At 44.5% G+C, this 18449-nt stretch overlaps 1 protein-coding gene across 2 annotated transcripts in view; it reads left to right on the top strand.

Annotated features, from left to right (window-relative positions):
- The first annotated feature begins 14038 nt into the window (after positions 1-14038).
- Positions 14039-18449, top strand: part of LOC113580342 (voltage-dependent T-type calcium channel subunit alpha-1I-like) — a 120695-nt gene continuing 116284 nt past the window's right edge. For both annotated transcript variants that reach the window (XM_035532706.1, XM_035532711.1), the window contains exon 1: positions 14039-14933. The gene's annotated coding sequence lies outside the window, so the exon portion shown is untranslated. The remainder of the gene's footprint in view (positions 14934-18449) is intronic.

Here is an 18449-nt window from a genome sequence, read left to right on the forward strand (position 1 = left end):
GCGTGTAGGTCGGAGACGGGCCATTGAGAATATAAGGCAACATAGATCAAACATGGAAACAAGCAGTTTTTGGATATAAGTTGACTGCACGACTGCAAAAATCGACATGAAATCAAAACAGATGCAAATAATCATTTCAGTGTGTGTGTAAGTACATCAGGTGGCTCTGCTGCCCAACCCAGAGTAACTAGAACAGGCCAAAGTGCTGTTGCTATGCTATACGTGGTCCTGTTGTACCACAATAACATCGTTTGAAATCAAACTACACATTACGTCGCAGGCAGCGGGAATAGAGGTTGTGAATATTCGTGGATCACGGCAAGTTTTTAGCTTTAGTGCGCGCTCTAATGTCATGTTTGACAGCAGCTGAGTCTTTCATGGTCTTACCACACAAGCTTCCTGTGTCTGATCGTGTGTGTGTGTGTGTGTCACGTTGCTACTTCAGGCCAGAACAGAAAAGCAAAGTGTGCAAACGTGTGAAGGTGAATAAGAGTATGAAAAAGGAAACGGGAGAAACAAAGATAGCTTTTACGCTCCAGCGTAAGTCACTTTGGCTCTGTCCACAACACAGTTGACTCGTTCTCTTTCTGTTACATTGCTTATATCGGGTAGAAAATGACCCAGACAAAATTTCTTGTCTCAGTCGGTGAACATGGCAACACATAGTCATGGCGAAAGTGTCGTAGGTGTGACAGCAAACAGTGTGGTGTTTGTGAAAGTTCTCTTTCAGACTGATTCATGTATGAATGTAGAACCTCGTCTGTATAAAGAATCATTTCACTGGCGGGCAAGCGCCTGCCTAAAGAGGTTGGCAGGGAGCGTGTTAGAATGCAGTGTTTGTGTGCGCAAACCCCGTCGTTCACGTACACTTCGTTGTGCCTGTTTTCCCTGATTGCATCAGACCGTGCGTGCGTGTGTATGTCTTAGGCATGGGTGACTTCGTCTACACTCTACTGTTTTATAATGCAAGCGTGCTCAGACGGTGCGTGGTTCGATGTCAGATCCCATCTTCGAATGCTGTGTGCACAAATGCGCCTGAAGGTGTGTGCGTCTGTAGACGTGTGCATGCATGTTTGTGTGTGAGTGTGTGTGTGCGTGCGCGTGCGTGTGTGTGTAAATGTACTCGTGGGTTGGGGTAGTGATGAAGAGCAAACTGAGAGGATGAAGGACAGAGGAGTTCAGTGGAAGAGACGAGGAGGAATCTTTAGTCCTGCTAATGACAGCTAAACACAGAGAAAGAACAAACCATGGAAATTGAGTGTGAGGGACTGAGAGAATGATTAAGCTATCTGAAGTATGAGGACAGACAGACACTGAAGGTCACACTGTAGAATTTACACTCATATATCTGCGGTTCTGTGTGTGTGTGTGTGTGTGTGTGTGTGTGTGTGTGTGTGTGTGTGTGAAACACAATGTTTATTTAAATGTCATAGAAATGACTGACACATACTTCACCTTATATGACAAAGGGGCATTTATGAGAACATTAGAGGATCATCATGTCAGTTTATGGTGTACATGTGAGGACAGGTGACTGGTAGAATATTAGGCTGTCAGCATGATTCTGTGTACAAGCCCTGATTTACTGCACGTCAGTCAAGTTCTGAAAATGAAGACTAATGGGTCCCCCTTTGAGGTGAAATATAGTGTGCGCTACAGAGAACACACACAATTTTTAATGACCTAATCATTAAAAAAAAATATTGTAATAGGGTGTCCTGCTGTGTAGCAGTGGTTTTATGACTAGTCTCGTCTGATTTTACATGTCGAATCAAGGCTGTAATATAACTAGATTATACACAGTAGTGAAGTTAAGGCCAAATTCATAAAACATATTAACAGACTGAACATGACATTAAGATTAGACAGCGGTCTGGTAACACGTTGCCTCATTCCTAAATGTGGACTCGGTTTGTGTGGTCCTATCACGTTTTGTTCTCTTTTGCATATGATTGTATAATAGAAAATCATTGCGCAAAAAACAAAACATTTTTAAATGACACCTGGACCTGTGAGAATTATTTTCTCCAAAAATGCTCGGTCATACAGTCATCGACAAAATTCTGCTCACACCCATTTAGCTCGCTGACAAATGTATTTTAAAGGTTTGTTCTTGGTCTGCTTGGAGAGAGTATGACGGCAAACGTTGCAACTGCAGCAGTAAGAAAAAGCGAAGAGAAGAAGCTATAAACAGCTACGGGCTGAGAGATACGATATTCCTGCTGTGCCATGACTTGGACGTAGAAAAGTGCTCAGCTTTTCAGTGTCCTTCTTCTGAGTCACAAATGCTTCACATTTTTACGCAACTGCAGGTTTTCAGCGTACCACTGGTACGACTGGGGATAATCAGTAACCCGTCTCTTGGCGTGGGTGCTTAACATGTACTGTTTCATTTACATGTCGATCTGGATTCTCTTTCGCCCGGGCACGACTGAATTTACACCAGTGGTTAATTGACACCGGGTGATAATTATGACTGATGAACGGGAACTAAACACTGTTGCCCCTTTTGCATGGGGTCGCACGGTTACCATCAGTTTTATGTTCCATTCCAGGGTAACTTAAACACTTTGACGTGCTTTCCTGCTTATTATCCTAAAATTGTAATTTAGTAGATCAGATGTGCATATTAAATGAGCGCACATTCTACTCTACTAGAAAAACTTAATGCACTTGTGTTATAAGCATCTAACTGTATTGTATAATCTAATTATATTTAATTATACTAGATCCGTTTGCTGTTACAGCTCTCTTTTGCTGTCTGCTTCGAGCATTTGGAGACACAGTGGTATAATGTAAGGTGTGTATAATGTATGGCGTGTGATCTGGCTTTAGCGTGCCCTTCTATTAAACATTGGAGTTCTACCAGTGTCACGGAGCACTTCTGCGACCCCCCGCACCTTGCTAACAGTGTCACGGAGCACTTCTGCGACCCCCCGCACCTTGCTAACAGTGTCACGGAGCACTTCTGTGAGCAACGGCACCCTTCTACCAGTCTCACGGAGCACTTCTGCGATCCCCCGCACCCTTCTACCAGTCTCACTGAGCACTTCTGCGATCCCCCGCACCCTTCTACCAGTCTCACTGAGCACTTCTGCGACCCCCCGCACCTTGCTAACAGTGTCACGGAGCACTTCTGCGATCCCCCGCACCCTTCTACCAGTCTCACTGAGCACTTCTGCGACCCCCCGCACCTTGCTAACAGTGTCACGGAGCACTTCTGCGACCCCCCGCACACTTCTTCCCACGTCTTCTGCATAAAACGCAGGCTCAGAGCGGGAGTTTTGAATTTTAGATGCACCTTCCAGGGTTGCATATATATTTGATTGGAGAAAAAAAAAAATTACTAATGGTCACAAAATTGTGCACGTGCGTTTATCCACAATGTGTATTCCAGTACTATGAGCCTTTGGCACAGTCTTTCACCGTCTTTAATACTTTCTGTGTGGTTTATCCCTCAGGGTGTTCGCAATTAGCGAACCACAGACAACCTGCTAGTACTCGTCACGAACATTTCTTTCTTCAGTCAGCAGGGGGCAGAGGTGGACCGTGACTTTTTGTACCGAGGTCGCAAGTGCGTGTATACCTCGCTACAGGCAATTCTGTTATTACTACTTGTAGGTTTAAAGTTAAATTAAAGGATTATTTGTCATCGTGTATGGGCTTTGCATCAAGACACCAACGTGTTATTGTGGAGTGTAAAAAGGCAGATCTGTTCTATAGGTCTGCAAGGTCAATGCAAGCAAGCACATGCACTGGCAAAGAACATATGGTAAAGGAAAGGAGGACTTAAAACTACACATGCGAATGTGTGCGCCTTTCTCTGCGTTGGCTACTTGGTGTGTTTGCCACATATCTTTGCTTACCTGTACACGTTCGGAATGCATGCTCGAGTTTAGCTTTGTGACCGTGCTTCTGCGTGCTTCTCGGACCAGCCGTTTTCATAAGTGATATTTGAACCAGGAGACATCTCAGCAGGGAGCGTTCCGGTTTAAAAAAATAAAAAAAATAAAATAAAAAAAGACGCCCGCGACTCTTTAAACTCGAGCTCGCGGACAGGAGAAGGGAGTCTTCAGTTGCCATGGACACGCTAAAGACTCACATTCATCCTGGGAGAACGAGAGATGAAAAGAGAAACATCAGGTGGCCTCAGAAGGGGAAAAAATATTTGAGACATCAGGTGGCTTCACAGGAAAATGCCGCGAAAGGGGTTTTTATTCAATTCAGAGGACTTACAGAGGGGCTAAGAGAGTGATGCGTTGACCCCGAGGAAAGAAAAGGTCCGGACTAGAGGAGTAAAACGGGGAAAAGAAATATGGGCTATAATTAGAAACACAATGATCTATAAATCAATAAATGGAAAAATGAATTAGGGAGCTAGGTGTGGCACACACACACACACACACACACACACACACTTACAGCATTCCACCATCTGGGCACTAGTGCAGAAACACTTCTTGAGTCATGTCTTCCTTGTGTCTTGAGGGGTGGTGGTTCGAACCGTGTGCTGCACTAGAGGCATGAAGAGTGTGAGATATGGGGTGGGGCGAGATAAGGGCTCTCAGGTAGGAGGGAACAGCCTCATTCTTGGCTTTGTTCAGAAGAATCAGGGGATGAAATATGGCGTGGGTAACTACTGGAAGACGATGGAGGGAACACAGCAGTGGAGTGATGTGTGTGAACTTGGGAAGGTTCAGTGTGAGTCGTGCAGCTGCATTCTGGATTAGTCGTGCACAGAGAGGCCTGCCAAGAGGGAATCGCAACAGTCTTGAAATGACAAGGCACTGGATAAACAGCTGAGTGACATATCAGGAAAGAAATGGCTATATATAAGATGTTATATAAAAGAAACGTGCATGTCTGAGTCATGTTGGTAGTACTGGCAGAGAGTGATAGCTGATTGTCCCAGTCCATTCCAAGATTTCTTTTCAGATTATATGACATGGGAGTTCTGAAAGGAAAAGGCCAGATCTGGGTGTGAGGGGGAATTGCTGGGAATCTGTAATTGCTCAGACTAATAGCTGGGGTGCAGTTTCAGATGATGGGTAGCCATCACCGCTGAGCTGTAAGCCACAAATGTTGTGTCATCAACTTAGAAGCCTTGTGAGGATGTTACTTCTCCTAGTGGATGAGTATAAAGAGACGAGAAGAGGGCCAAGCGGAGATCCTTGAAGCACAACCGTGGAGATCGTGTGAGGGGCAGATAAGGACCCTTCACTTGCTAGTTCATATGAGCACTCCTTTAAGTTGGAAGCAAAGCTGCCATGCTGAGTCAATGATGCCAAGACTAAAGAGGGAGGATAAATGAACCCCATGATTAACCATGTCAAAGACAGCGGAACGGCCCAATAGGGTGAGGACAGATGACAGTTTGGCTGACACACAAACATATTTATAACCCAGGGCTGGCTAAATTCAGCTTTTTGAAGACTTCCATGTTGTTTGTGCAGCCAGCATTCAGACGGGATATTCTCAGCTCTTCCGTGACCCTTGGTTTTACCATGAGCTCATGACGCAGATTATGTTTGCATCAACTGAGCCAAAACATATTTTCCCAGGGAAGTCTGATAAAAATAACACGATGGGCTGAAGTGGATATTTGTGACATTCCCTTAAAAAGTCCAGAACATATCCAGAACATAAAGGCCTCCAGTACTGGCATTTTGACTTTTGAGCTGGCATTCAAGTGCTCTCCTTCGACAGTACGCTCACTAGGCTGCTTTCAGTTTTCCATCTGTGTGCGTTTAGTGTTTGGTAGGAGGGTCAGTTGGACGTCTTGTCCTCTTATGTCATGGATTCAGGGCTATAGATATGACTTGATCTCTCTCTCGCGCTCTCTCCCTCCCTTCTTCCCTCTCTTCTTCACGCTCGTTCTCTCTCAGCGATGAAAGTGTAGGTGCAGAGGGAAGGAAGGAGGTGCACGTGAGACAGGATGGAGCTTAGCCAAGTAAGAGAGGAGGGGGAAAATATCAAGCAGCAGAGGAAATGGCTTCTGGAGAGGAAAATACTTTAGAGAATGTGTGTGTGTGTGTGGGGGGGGGGGGGGGGGGGGGGATGAAAAAAAAATGCTTTACTGCCATTTGCTTTTGTTGTATCACACAACCATCAAATAGGCCAGCAGTGTGTGGGGTGTGTCTGTGTGTTCCTCTGTGTGGGTGTAGATGAAACATCACATGGAACCTTCCTGTCTTTACCCTCCTATTATTTTATGAAAGCCTGACTAAGTGCTTTTTGCTTTCTACTCAAGATGGGTTCTGAAACTATCCATCCCGACCTCAGAACTCCAGATCTTTTTGGAGAACAGATGTTCTTACCGCACAGTGGACGTGGCATTAAAAGTATATATACATTCTGCTAGTGTTTAAGCTGCTGATTTATGAATGCACAAGTACAAAACAAGACCAAATCAAATAATTTGTGTTTAATAATGTTCACAAACATACTGGCTCCAACATGGCCATGTTTCTTCCCAGGGGCCCCCTTCTTTGACCAGTAAAATCAACTGAAAGCGCATGTTTCATGCCTGAAAGTAATGGGAAAGTGGAAAAGAGCACAATGGATAGAACATTATAGGTCCTCCAGTTTTCCAAATCCTCTTTGAATGTGCACCTGCCTGTGCCTCCCTGTACCTCCCTCTCTCTGGACAGGTGGATCCTTCCGCTAGACGTCACAGTTCCATTCTTCAGAGTTTTGGACTCCAAACAGCATCCTTTTGATGCCTTTCGCTGGTTGCTGGCGGCGACTCCTCCGAAGTGAGTAGAGGCACTGCGCTCCTTGTTGGGTGACTTTGGGACCTTCCACAAAAACCCCTAGACCAGCATTCCCATGCCGTCTGCCACTGGAAATACGCTCTTCCCGACTGTTGTGAGCTCCGCCGCAATGTCTGGAAGCAAAGCAAAATGGCGATCTGGAATCTGGTAATCACGTAACATTTGTCACAAATTCCACAGCTGACACCTGAATCCACCTGCTAGGAGAAGAGGCAGACACAAATGTAATGACAGTGTTGCTGTGCATAGATGATAAAACTGCCTATAAATCAAAACCACTCTATTATATTAGCATTTCACTCCCGAATGCATTATTTCATCAAAGTGGCACTCTTCCTCAATAAAACAATCTCGTATCACTACCATGTGAAAACCCCCAAAATGCCACTCAGGGTGACGTACTTGTACCAGCTGGCATAATTCTCTTGGCCTATTATCTATATACTCATCACCTATCTTGGAACACTTTCTACAAAAAACTATTTAACTTACAGCTGTATAATTAACATCCTGGTACAGGCATCTTTATTAGGCGCTAGTTTTGTTTGCCATCTCATTTTCTGTTTTCTCTAGCTTGCGTTCAGCCCTCCTGTGTGCCATTGTCTTCGCTGTACCTCTTGTACGCTCTGCTCTCTGTGCCTCTGAGAGGCTGGAAGGTTATTTCTTCTCATAGCACTTCCAAAGACGTTTTTAGGGTATTAATAACCGATGTCTGAAGCCTTCTTGAAGACTTGTGTTTACTGTGCTGGCCTGCATACTTTAAGGGTGAGTCTGCTGACTATGATCAGTGTGCTTTGGATAGCAAAGTGCTGAACTGGACTGGCAGTATTTTATCAGTCCCCACGACTGGAGTGGCAAATGCCAGGCAGTCAGACTCGGCTTTGCTTTGCAGTCCAAGTAATTTACTGATTTCCTTTCCTTTTGAGTAGCTTGTATATATTAAATATTTTTTATATATTTATATATAAAAATATATTCAACTTATTTACCTGATAAATGTTTTTTTAGAATAATAATTGAAGTTTTATCCAGTTTTTTCAAGCAAAAATTCTTATTGAAAAAAAATACCATAATTATCTGTTTGATTAATCTGTGATTATAGTTCTATCCAATTACAGTATTTGTTTCACTAATGTCATGTTGTGGCCCCGCCCCCTCCTCAAACGTCTTGGTGTGTGTGTTCGTCTGTGTTGCCACGCCCTCTCGTGTCTTCCACCTGTTCCGTGTTATGTGTAATCGGCTTGGGTTTATATGTCTCGTGTGTCGTAGTATGTGTGTTGGTGTTTGACATGTGCAAAACGTTTGGGCTTTGCTGTATGTTTTGCATATTTGAAAAAAAACAAACAAACAAAAATAAAAGAGTGTTTCATCGTGCCTCGTCCCCGCATCCTGCCTATCCTTGCAACATCACAATCTGACACTATAGTTCTATCCAATGGCAGTGTAACTTAGAGGCAAAGCATTTTAACCCTGCTACAATACATCTTTACAATTCCCACTGCAGTGTTCCCTTAAACGTTTGATTGCAACTCTGTATGTGAGGTTGGTTGACTCTGTATGAAGGTATGTCTCTGTACAAGGGGCTGTCTGTGTCTACATGAGGGTCTGTGTCTGTACAAGGAGCTGTCTCTCTAGAAAGAGCTGTCTGTGTCTGTATGAGGGTCTGTCTCTCTAGAAAGAGCTGTCTGTGTCTGTATGAAGGTCTGTCTCTCTAGAAAGAGCTGTCTGTGTCTGTATGAGGGTCTGTCTCTCTAGAAAGAGCTGTCTGTGTTTGTATGAGGGTCTGTCTCTCTAGAAAGAGCTGTCTGTGTCTGTATGAAGGTCTGTCTGTGTCTGTACGAGGGGCTGTCTGTGTACGAGGGTCTGTGTGTAACGTGTTGGCCCGAGTACCGAAGGGCGTGGAGCAGGCCGCACTGACTCTCTTGTCATGGATAAACATTTATTCACACAAAACATAGAGACTAAAGTGGCACTCACGTGAAGCACAAACAATGAACACAGGCACACTTCATACTAACAACTTTTAACATTTAACATGAACTAGACAAACATAATTATGGATGTTACATTTAGATACTAACACGTAAACACGCTACATCAACAATGACCAACAACACTGCACACACTGACGCGGGTTTAAATACACAAAGACAAACAAGGTGCAGGTGAGTGCAGGCGTGGTTACAAACAAAGATCCCCCCACTTGCACGTGGTGGGCCAAACCACATGACTCGCGGGAGGCGAGCGCCTGGTGCCCACCAAGGGAGACCTCGTGGCGAGAGGGGAAAAGGCAGCTTCCCTGCCTCTTTCAGGGCAGTCCGGTACGCTACCAAAAACATTACGCCTGTAGACATACAAAAGGCGCAAACACAAACAAACAATGGCGCCCACAAACAAACATATAAGGTGCTGTGACGTGGTGCCTGCCGTCCGCGCAGGCGACTTGAATGTGTCCGTGGCCCTCAATGGACACGCGGGGGTGCACGTCTGCCCCGGTTCTGGACGTGCTACCCTCCTCAACAGTCCTCCTCTTGCCTGCCGTTCTAGGAGCATCCCAGTGGCGGTTTGCCTCCGGAGCTTTGGGCAGACTCCAGTCTCGCTGGCGAGTCCGCTGAAGGGAAGGGACTCGGGCTTCAGCTCTGCCCACTGGAGAGCCCGTTGGCTCCACCCAACTGCCCTCTTTCTGGTTGTTGTGGTGCCCTTCGGTCCTCCTCGGCCTCGGCCCAGGCTTGATAGCCTTACCCCCCCCCCCCCCCCCAAGAAATTCCTGAGAGTATTCCCCTCCACTTCCGGAGTGGACATGGACTTCAGTCACAGTCCTTCCCCCAATCTCCTGGGATCCAGGCGTCACACCTCCCGCTAGGAGGTGGCCTGAGTGCCGAAGGGCGTGGAGCAGGACGCACAGACTCTTGACATGGACAAACATTTATTCACACAAAACGTAGAGATTAAAGTGGCACTCACGTGAAACACAAACAATGAACACAGGCACACTTCATACTAACAATTTTTAACATTAACACGAACTAGGCAAACGTAGTTACGTAGTTACGTTTCGATACTAACGCATGAATACGCTACGTCAACAATGATCAACAACACTGCACACACTGACACGGGTTTAAATATGAACAAGGTGCAGGTGTGTGCAGGCGTGGTTACAAACAAAGGTCCTCCCACTGCACGTGGCGGGCCAAACCACGTGACTCGCGAGAGGCGAGCGTTCTGTGACACTGTGTGTGTCTGTATGAGGGTTTGTCTGTGTCTGCACTAGGGCCTATCTATGTCTAAACAAGGGATTTGTCTCTTTCTGTACGATTGGCTGTCTCTGTCTCCTTTTTCTTTAGAAGAGACTCCAGAATTGCGAAGCACTTTAAAGAGCTACAAGGCCAGGTCCTTGTAGGTTGCCCATAAACGCGGCTCTGTGCTGGAACAGTTCTACAGGTGTGATGGTGACATAGAGGATTCTGGGCCATCACCCCTACGCATGGATGATGTATGGGAAGAGTGTTTATGGGAAGTTGCTGTATCTGAGTGGCCTCTATATGCTCATAGGCATCATGTCTACCATGGCCTGGCGCTCTCCACTCAGATAAGACTTTCTCTGTCTGGTAGCTTTCACGCATTCGGCTAATAGCCCAGTGAGGACAGACAGACAGAGTTTGCGTACATGTTACACAGCTAGCGACTATGCCTAATAACTTTAGTCCCTGTAGGAGAAGGTTGTTACTTAGAGGAAGTATATAATCAAGTCTGATTATAGTGTACCTCTTTGAAATGATGAGTTAAATTCCACCTGAGCAAAATGTCTTAGCATGAAATCAAAGTCAATTTGGTATATGTGATTTATATTTGTGAATACAGTGAACTAGAGACAGAATACCAAAGTCTATGTAAAAAAAAAAGGAAAATACAGAAATATGTTTGCAGTTATTTGGAATGCACTATATATGAATTGCGGGAAACAAGGTTTATAGACAGAAACAGTGAGCAGCTAAAAATGAAAATGAGTCTTTTCTCTTTGGAGAAAATGGAAACATCTTTCAGTGTGAGATGATGTAATGATTTTTAAAAAATGTATTTCATTTTTTTAATTAAAGTGTGCAAAGACAAAAACAGTTTTTGTTGACGTTCTCTCTCTCTGTCTTTCTCTGTCTCCTTCATCCTCTCTCTTCATGGGGCCTGACGGGCATGCCACCATTCTTCCTCTCTTCACGCACTGCTTTGGTCTCCTAGCATTTTTTGGAGAGTTTCATCATCTGTTTAGCCTCACGCTTTTATCCCTGGCAAAAAGAGGAACGAAAAATAAGGGGACATTATGTGTGGAATAAGAGAATAGATAGATAGATAGATAGATAGATAGATAGATAGATAGATAGATAGATAGATAGATAGATAGATAGATAGATAGATAGATAGATAGATAGATAGATAGATAGATAGATAGATAGATAGATAGATAGATAGATATTTTCTCTTTCACACTCTCCATCAGATGGCAGGTGTGTGAGACCCAGTTGCTGCTAAACCATTACTCAGCATTTAGCTTAACAAATGAATCACTGTCTGTAGCACCTAGTCTTGCTCTGCACGAGTCAGACATCAAATCGATGCAGACGACCAAGTTCTGCTGCCCCCCCACTGAAGAGGGTGATCATAGGTACTGGCGCTCCTGGGGGTGGGGCATTAATGACTGAAGAGGGGCTATCACAGGTACTGGAGCTCCTGGGGGTGGGGCATTAATGACTGAAGAGGGGCTATCACAGGTACTGGAGCTCCTGGGGGTGGGGCATTAATGACTGAAGAGGGGCTATCACAGGTACTGGAGCTCCTGGGGGTGGGGCATTAATGACTGAAGAGGGGCTATCACAGGTACTGGAGCTCCTGGGGGTGGGGCATTAATGACTGAAGAGGGGCTATCACAGGTACTGGAGCTCCTGGGGCTGGGGCATTAATGACTGAAGAGGGGTTATCACAGGTACTGGAGCTCCTGGGGGGTGGGGCATTAATGACTGAAGAGGGGTTATCACAGGTACTGGAGCTCCTGGGGGTGGGGCATTAATGACTGAAGAGGGGCTATCACAGGTACTGGAGCTCCTGGGGGGTGGGGCATTAATGACTGAAGAGGGGTTATCACAGGTACTGGCGCTCCTGGGGGTGGGGCATTAATGAGGAAGCATGAAGAATAAACACAATAAAAACTATCTTGTTCCAAAAGAGATCGGGATCAAAAAAATCACAGTAAAGACCACTATCCTGAAGCAACACAACAGCGCTGAGTTAACCCTTACAGTAATGATCCGAGTTAACCCTTACAGTATTGATCTGAGTTAATCCTTACAGTACTGAGCTGAGTTAACCCTTACAGTATTGATATGAGTTAATCCTTACAGTACTGAGCTGAGTTAACCCTTACAGTACTGATCTGTGGCCAGCTGGTTTTATCTGAACATTGCAGGTATTAATTCCTCACTGAGAGGACATGCAAAATACACAAGTGAAGAGAAAATGAATACTTATGATTAAAAATGTGTGTACTGCTGCTGTCTGCTCCAAAACAGTAGTGAATACTGGCAGGGGGACTGACCAGAGTACCTAACCAGAGTACCCGACCACAATGACTGGTATAAAACACAGAATCATGTTGATTCTGAATTACAGCTTCAGTGAACGCTGCCTGGCTAGAGAAGGCGGTTAACGTGAAGCTGTGGCTCCCACAGACATTGCGACAGCAGTGCAATTGTCGAGATGGAGTTGCACTTCTTAAATAAGTGTAACAATTGACATTTGCAGACCTTATAAGTCTGGAGATTACATTTAGGCATTTCACTCATAATGACAAAGTGCCCATCTCTCTCTCTCTCTCTCTCTCTCTCTCTCTCTCTCTCTCTCTCTCTCTCGCTCTCTTTCTCTCTTTTCCCCATTCTCTGTCAGATCTCTGGTGGAATAAGAGTGTAATTAAAAGTCGTACGAGCTTCTGTCCCAAGAGGCGTAGTCAGTAAGGTTAATAGAATAATCGGTAATACAGTTTTCTGTCATGTATTTGTTTTGCGTTCGGGCTGGATCTCTCTGTCTCTCCATAAAAACTCGCTAAGTGTTCGCGGTGTTGCTTCTGCACGCTGCGTCGCGGTCTGCCGGCAGCGTTCTCCGTGATCCGTTCTCGGTAACGGACGAAACTGCAGCTGCAGCATCCGTCACGGAAATATCTATCTATCTATCTATCTATCTATCTATCTATCTATCTATCTATCTATCTATCTATCTATCTATCTATCTATCTATCTATCTATCTATCTATCTATCTATCTATCTATCTATCTATCTATCTATCTATTTGCTTTGGAAAATCGCGTTACTCACAAAACCGCTCAAAAAGATAGCTTTATGGACCTGGTCATCTCCGGTATGAGAGCGAAACAGCACCTGTGCGCTCTGTCAGTGCAGGGTCATGACGCCTCTGGGCTATCGGAGATCAATACTGCAAATTGCTATAACGCAATTAGTCCGCACCAGAGCATACAGGGCCGTTCGTCCAGTGTCCTATATATAATCTCCGAGTCGAGGAAACTGCGTGGCTTCCATACAGGCAGTGTCAAAAAGTAAACGGTTAGGCTTCTCTCCATTTATTTATATATGACACAAAGATTATTTATGGATACCGTATGAACGTATAATAATTCAATAGAGTAGCAGTCCTGTCTTTTGCCGTAAATCCGTTATCGCTATCCAAGGTGCTGAACCAATGGTTTCCTGCGCGTTATTCAGACATACCAGTCATCTTGGTTTCTATGCATTCAAAGGTAAAACACGTGCCGTTATGCTCTCGCCAGTAAATGGATTTCATATAAATTGTGAATGCACAGTGGTTAGGCATGTGGTTAGCCTATGGTTCCCATATACATGCTTACGAATGGCAATAAAGATGAAGTAACATGCCTCATGCGGCCCGTGGAATCACTCTTTCCCACTGATTCCACTATGGCACATGCATTTCTTGCATCAGTAGTGAGCGCGCGTGGGTGCTCCTGTTTTGAGAGCGTGAGAGCCGAGCGCTTCTCTGTCTTGCGCCCACCGCTCGCGCTCTCACTTCAGTTCGGGCAAACCGCGATATCTGCCCGTGAGTTTGATAACTGCGCAGTCGTCAGCGCGGTCGGTGCTGTGAAGCTCCTTTTGGAGACGCTTTTCCGCTTCGACCCTCACCACTCCGGCAGCACGGGGGAGGCATGCAGACGTTCCCACGTCTGCTCGTGCGGATTTTACTTTTAAGGAACGCTCATCCCTGAAGCAGCGAGTGCCGCAACAGCCTGCGCTTTATCGGGCAGCCTCATTTTGTGTCTGCTTGCGTGCGCGCTCGAGTGTCTGCGTGAAACATCCGAGAGGTGCAGACGGATGCAACAGCTTTGTGGAGAGGAGATCACAAAACAGTCTGGACCCCTGCTTTTAGTTCGTCGCGCAGACGGATTCACGTGTGGTCGCGTTCTATGCAAGACTGCAGCTCCATCTCAAAATCTGCTCCAAGTTGAACACAAGAGAAACGAAAAAAAAAAAACAACCAAACAAAAAAAAAACCGTCAAACAATTAATTTAAAGTGATGATTAGACCACTAGAACATATTATGATGTTCAGTCGGGCCGCAAATTGAAATGATCTTTTTTTTGCCTTTTTAAAATATATTTGAGAACATCACAGCATTTCTACCTAAAAGCGCACGTTGCGTGTCGCGGGCACGAAGTGTAGCGAGGAGGGGGGAGGAAGCAAACAAAACCAGATTTTTATTTTTTTGGGAAAAAAATTCCACTTTCCACTTCATGTGAGATAACCGCGGAATGGTGTAGGGTAGACGGGCAAGCATGCGGATTTGTACACCTGCCGAGAATTTCCCTCACGGACGCGCTCGTCCAAGGAGTTACCAGCGTTACGGAACCCCCAGAGCAAATCCCGAAATGGTTAAACTCTACTCTTCTCTGTTTATATGAACTTCTGCGTTATGTTTAAACTTAAACGAGTCTGGGACGTCATTCTTTCGGGTCCTCCAGATCGTTACTATATTTATCCGTAGTAACGCAAGAGAAAGGGGACGAGCAGACTAGAGAAAAGACGAAGACTGGCACACACTTCTCCGGTACACCGTGAAGCGTCCATATTTGATGTCAAGAAAGGTGAGTTCAGCAATTGTTTTAAAAAAATAACTTTTAAGTTTGCTTGCGGCACTGGAAAGACAACTCGATTCTGCAGCCGCACCGTGTTACCTTTAGAGAAGGAAGAGGACTAAAAGTGTCTGTTGAAATAAATGTCGTTTTAATGAGCGCAATGAATCACATGCGCACGAACTCTCTCTCTCTCTCTCTCTCTCTCTCTCTCTCTCTCTCTCTCTCTCTCTCTCTCACACACACACTCACACACACACTGTTCTTGGTCAATATAAAATATATGGCTTTTTTACATGGTGCCTGGCTTGCACTTTAAGCTTTATGTTACGTTGTGTATGAAACGCAAACGATTAAGTAAGGGCATTCTGTAACTCCGGCATTAACCACTTCGCCCTCCATTAGGCAGGTGGTATATGTTATTAGCTTTTAGTAGTCGCCCCAGCGTTACGGACCCAACATATTTCACAACACAGTGGTCAGAATTCCAAAATGAGTCACCGATGCTTGGTCAGAAGTGTTTTACTAAATCAATCATTTACGTAGAACCCATGTTGCATTTCTCAAAAAAGCCTGATCATGGGGTTGCTTTCAGGGACGCTGCTGCTGTCGTGGATGAAATAGTCTACATTTTATAAAAAAACGTTTACTTAGAGTCGATTTGACAACCCCATTGCACGTCTAGACAACGAGCTATTCTGCCGTTTCAGACTGTAAAGAGTTACACAGGTGTAAAGGCACACAGACTGTAGAAGAATGCGATCGTTCGCGGAACAACCCCCCCCCCCCCCCCCACCCCCGTACTCTCCAAAGTCGGACTGAGCGCTTTGTCCAAAAGAGGGCGCTGTTTCAGTTGTAATGCCGCTTATTGATGCCCTGACATGGCAAGGTGCTATTTATACCTCGGATTTAATTCCCAGGAAGCGAAAGCCCTCGGTAGAATGCTGCATTAAGCGAGTCATGAGTCACGCGCCTCCAGGAACGGAGCGCTGATGCTTTTCTGCCGACCGATCAGACGCAGAGAGAGAGAGAGAGAGAGAGAGAGAGAGAGAGAGAGAGAGAGAGAGAGAGAGAGAGAGAGAGAAAGAGGGACAGAGAGAGAGAGAGAGAGAGAGAGAGAAAGAGGGAGAGAGAGAGAGAGAGAGAGAGAGAGAGAGAGAGAGAGAAAGAGGGAGAGAGAGAGAGAGAGAGAGAGAGAGAAAGAGGGAGAGAGAGAGAGAGAGAGAGAAAGAGGGAGAGAGAGAGAGAGAGAGAAAGAGAGAGAGAGAGAGAATTAAATTATTATTTTCAAATGCGCCTCTGCTCAAATGTCAACTAAATAGACGATTAATTGAAAAGTCGGAAGAAAGATGCCGTTGGAGAACGGTCGTGCTGAAGACAAGAGGTCAACAGGATTCATACGAAGGGTTACATCGTGAGAGCGAGAAATGACATCTGCGCCTGCAGTTTTGTAGCACGTGCGCTAGGCCCGAACAGTTTAAGGAACCCATTAAAAACAACACACACGTATGACAGTAATATGTCCCTGTGACACCCAAGTGCAACAGGCATGATGTCCAAATATAGTTGTCTCCTGCCTTTGCAATGTGACACAACAAACGAAAAAAACAAACAAACGTGACACAACAAACGATGAAAAGCTTGTATAGTGTGTATGGTAATGTATGTGTGACCAAAAGAGGTTTCCTTTATTCAGTAACTACTATCCCACACCAATCTAGAGGCCCTTCACCTCTGGGAAGGGTTTTTTGACTGTATTCAGTTCAGGGGTGTGTCATCCCTGTATCTGCATGGCTGGTCACTCTAGCCTGGAGCTAGAGGGATGTAGGTGTCACCAAGGACACTAGCAGGATTGGGGTGTGACCAGGGACGTCGGAGGGATCAGGGTTTCACCAGGAGGACCTGAGGGATTGGGGTGTCTACAGGGACGCTGCAGAAATCAGTAGTGTCACTAGGGACACTGGAGAGATGGGGGTGTCTCCACAGACACTAGAATGATCAGGTTCTCCAGGGACACTGTAGGGATCTTGGTGTCACCAGGCACATGGTGGTTGGAGCAAAGCCATCACAGTGCCATGTAGCCCAGAATAACTATGAGACTGATTTATACATCAGTTGCTTCCAAATACCAGAAAACAAATGAATAGATAGCCAGTTAATATACATATTGGATCTGCCTGTACAGGTTCTCGGCAGAACATAATGTTCTCTTGAAAAAGCAAATTGTCTCATTTTAAATGAATAATCAAATGCTTGAGGATTCCAGTTTATTCATACATTTAAGTTGTTGTGTGGAGGGTCATTATCTGTGGGTGGGGGAGTGATGAACTGACTGGTGATGTGTGTATGACTTCTGTATAGGAAGTGGATTGCTAATTGTGTGTGTGTGTGTGTGTGTGTGTGTGTGTGTGTGTGTGTGTGTGTGTGTGTGTGTGTGTGTGTGTCGGTGAGGGGGGTGATGAACTGACTGGTGTGTGTGTGTGTGTGTGTGTGTGTGTGTGCCTTGGCTATGTACACAGACTCTAGTGGTATTATGGACACTGGTGTTTATTTGGGATTTGAATGGAGCTTAAGTACTTCAGCATCTAACTTAATATTTTCACAGAAACACAGAACGATTCCAGACATAATTTGTCTCATTTGGGCACCTGTAGTTTATTGATGCATTAAATGTGTCCCCCACATTTCAAATGTTTCCCTGTCCAAATATTTTTGATGTTCTTAAATCATGAATATGCTCAGAAAGCTGTCAGAAAGTTATTTTTGTTGTTTTTACAGTATGATGTGTTCTTAACATCATGTGACTGTAGAAGTGGTTTACATTATGCTGTGGATCATTTACTGTAGGTCTGAATACACTGTTGTTGTTGTTGTTGTTGTTATTATTATTATTATTATTATTATTATTATTATTATTACTATATATCCACATCAACATTATAGTGCACATTCAAGTTACAGGGTTATATTTAATATTTAAAAATAACTTTTTTTTTCTTCTGAACAGCTCAACTTGAACATATATCATAAATCCAATATAAATTAGGCGTGACTTTTCATTTTATGCTTTAGAAATGGCTATGTGTAGTTCATACTGAATCATAATGAGTTGTTTTGACAATAAATACTACCAGGGTAATGGAAACCCAGTGGAAGTTCCTCAGACTACACTACCTAGCTATCTCAGCTATTTTAGCTAGCTTGCTTGCTTTTTCAACTTAGGTGCCCTGTTATCATGGTTAAATCAAAAATAATTTATGTATAAAATGTTTTGATGTACTTGAGAACTTTTAATGTACTTGCCAGCTTACTAGCTAGCTAAGTAGTTTCTTTTTTTTGCTTTACATGTGGAATTTAGCCAGGACAGAAAATTAGATGTTGAAACACAACATTCCCAACTATAACATAGCTAGCTAAAATTGCTAACCTAGAAATGCCCCTCACCAATAACCTAAGCACTCTTGTACAATTATTTTGTTTCTCTTTGGAGACAATCTGGGAATTCCTCAGACACTCCGTGGATCACAG

Source organism: Electrophorus electricus, chromosome 1 (assembly GCF_013358815.1).
Source record: "Electrophorus electricus isolate fEleEle1 chromosome 1, fEleEle1.pri, whole genome shotgun sequence".
Lineage (NCBI taxonomy): Eukaryota > Metazoa > Chordata > Actinopteri > Gymnotiformes > Gymnotidae > Electrophorus > Electrophorus electricus.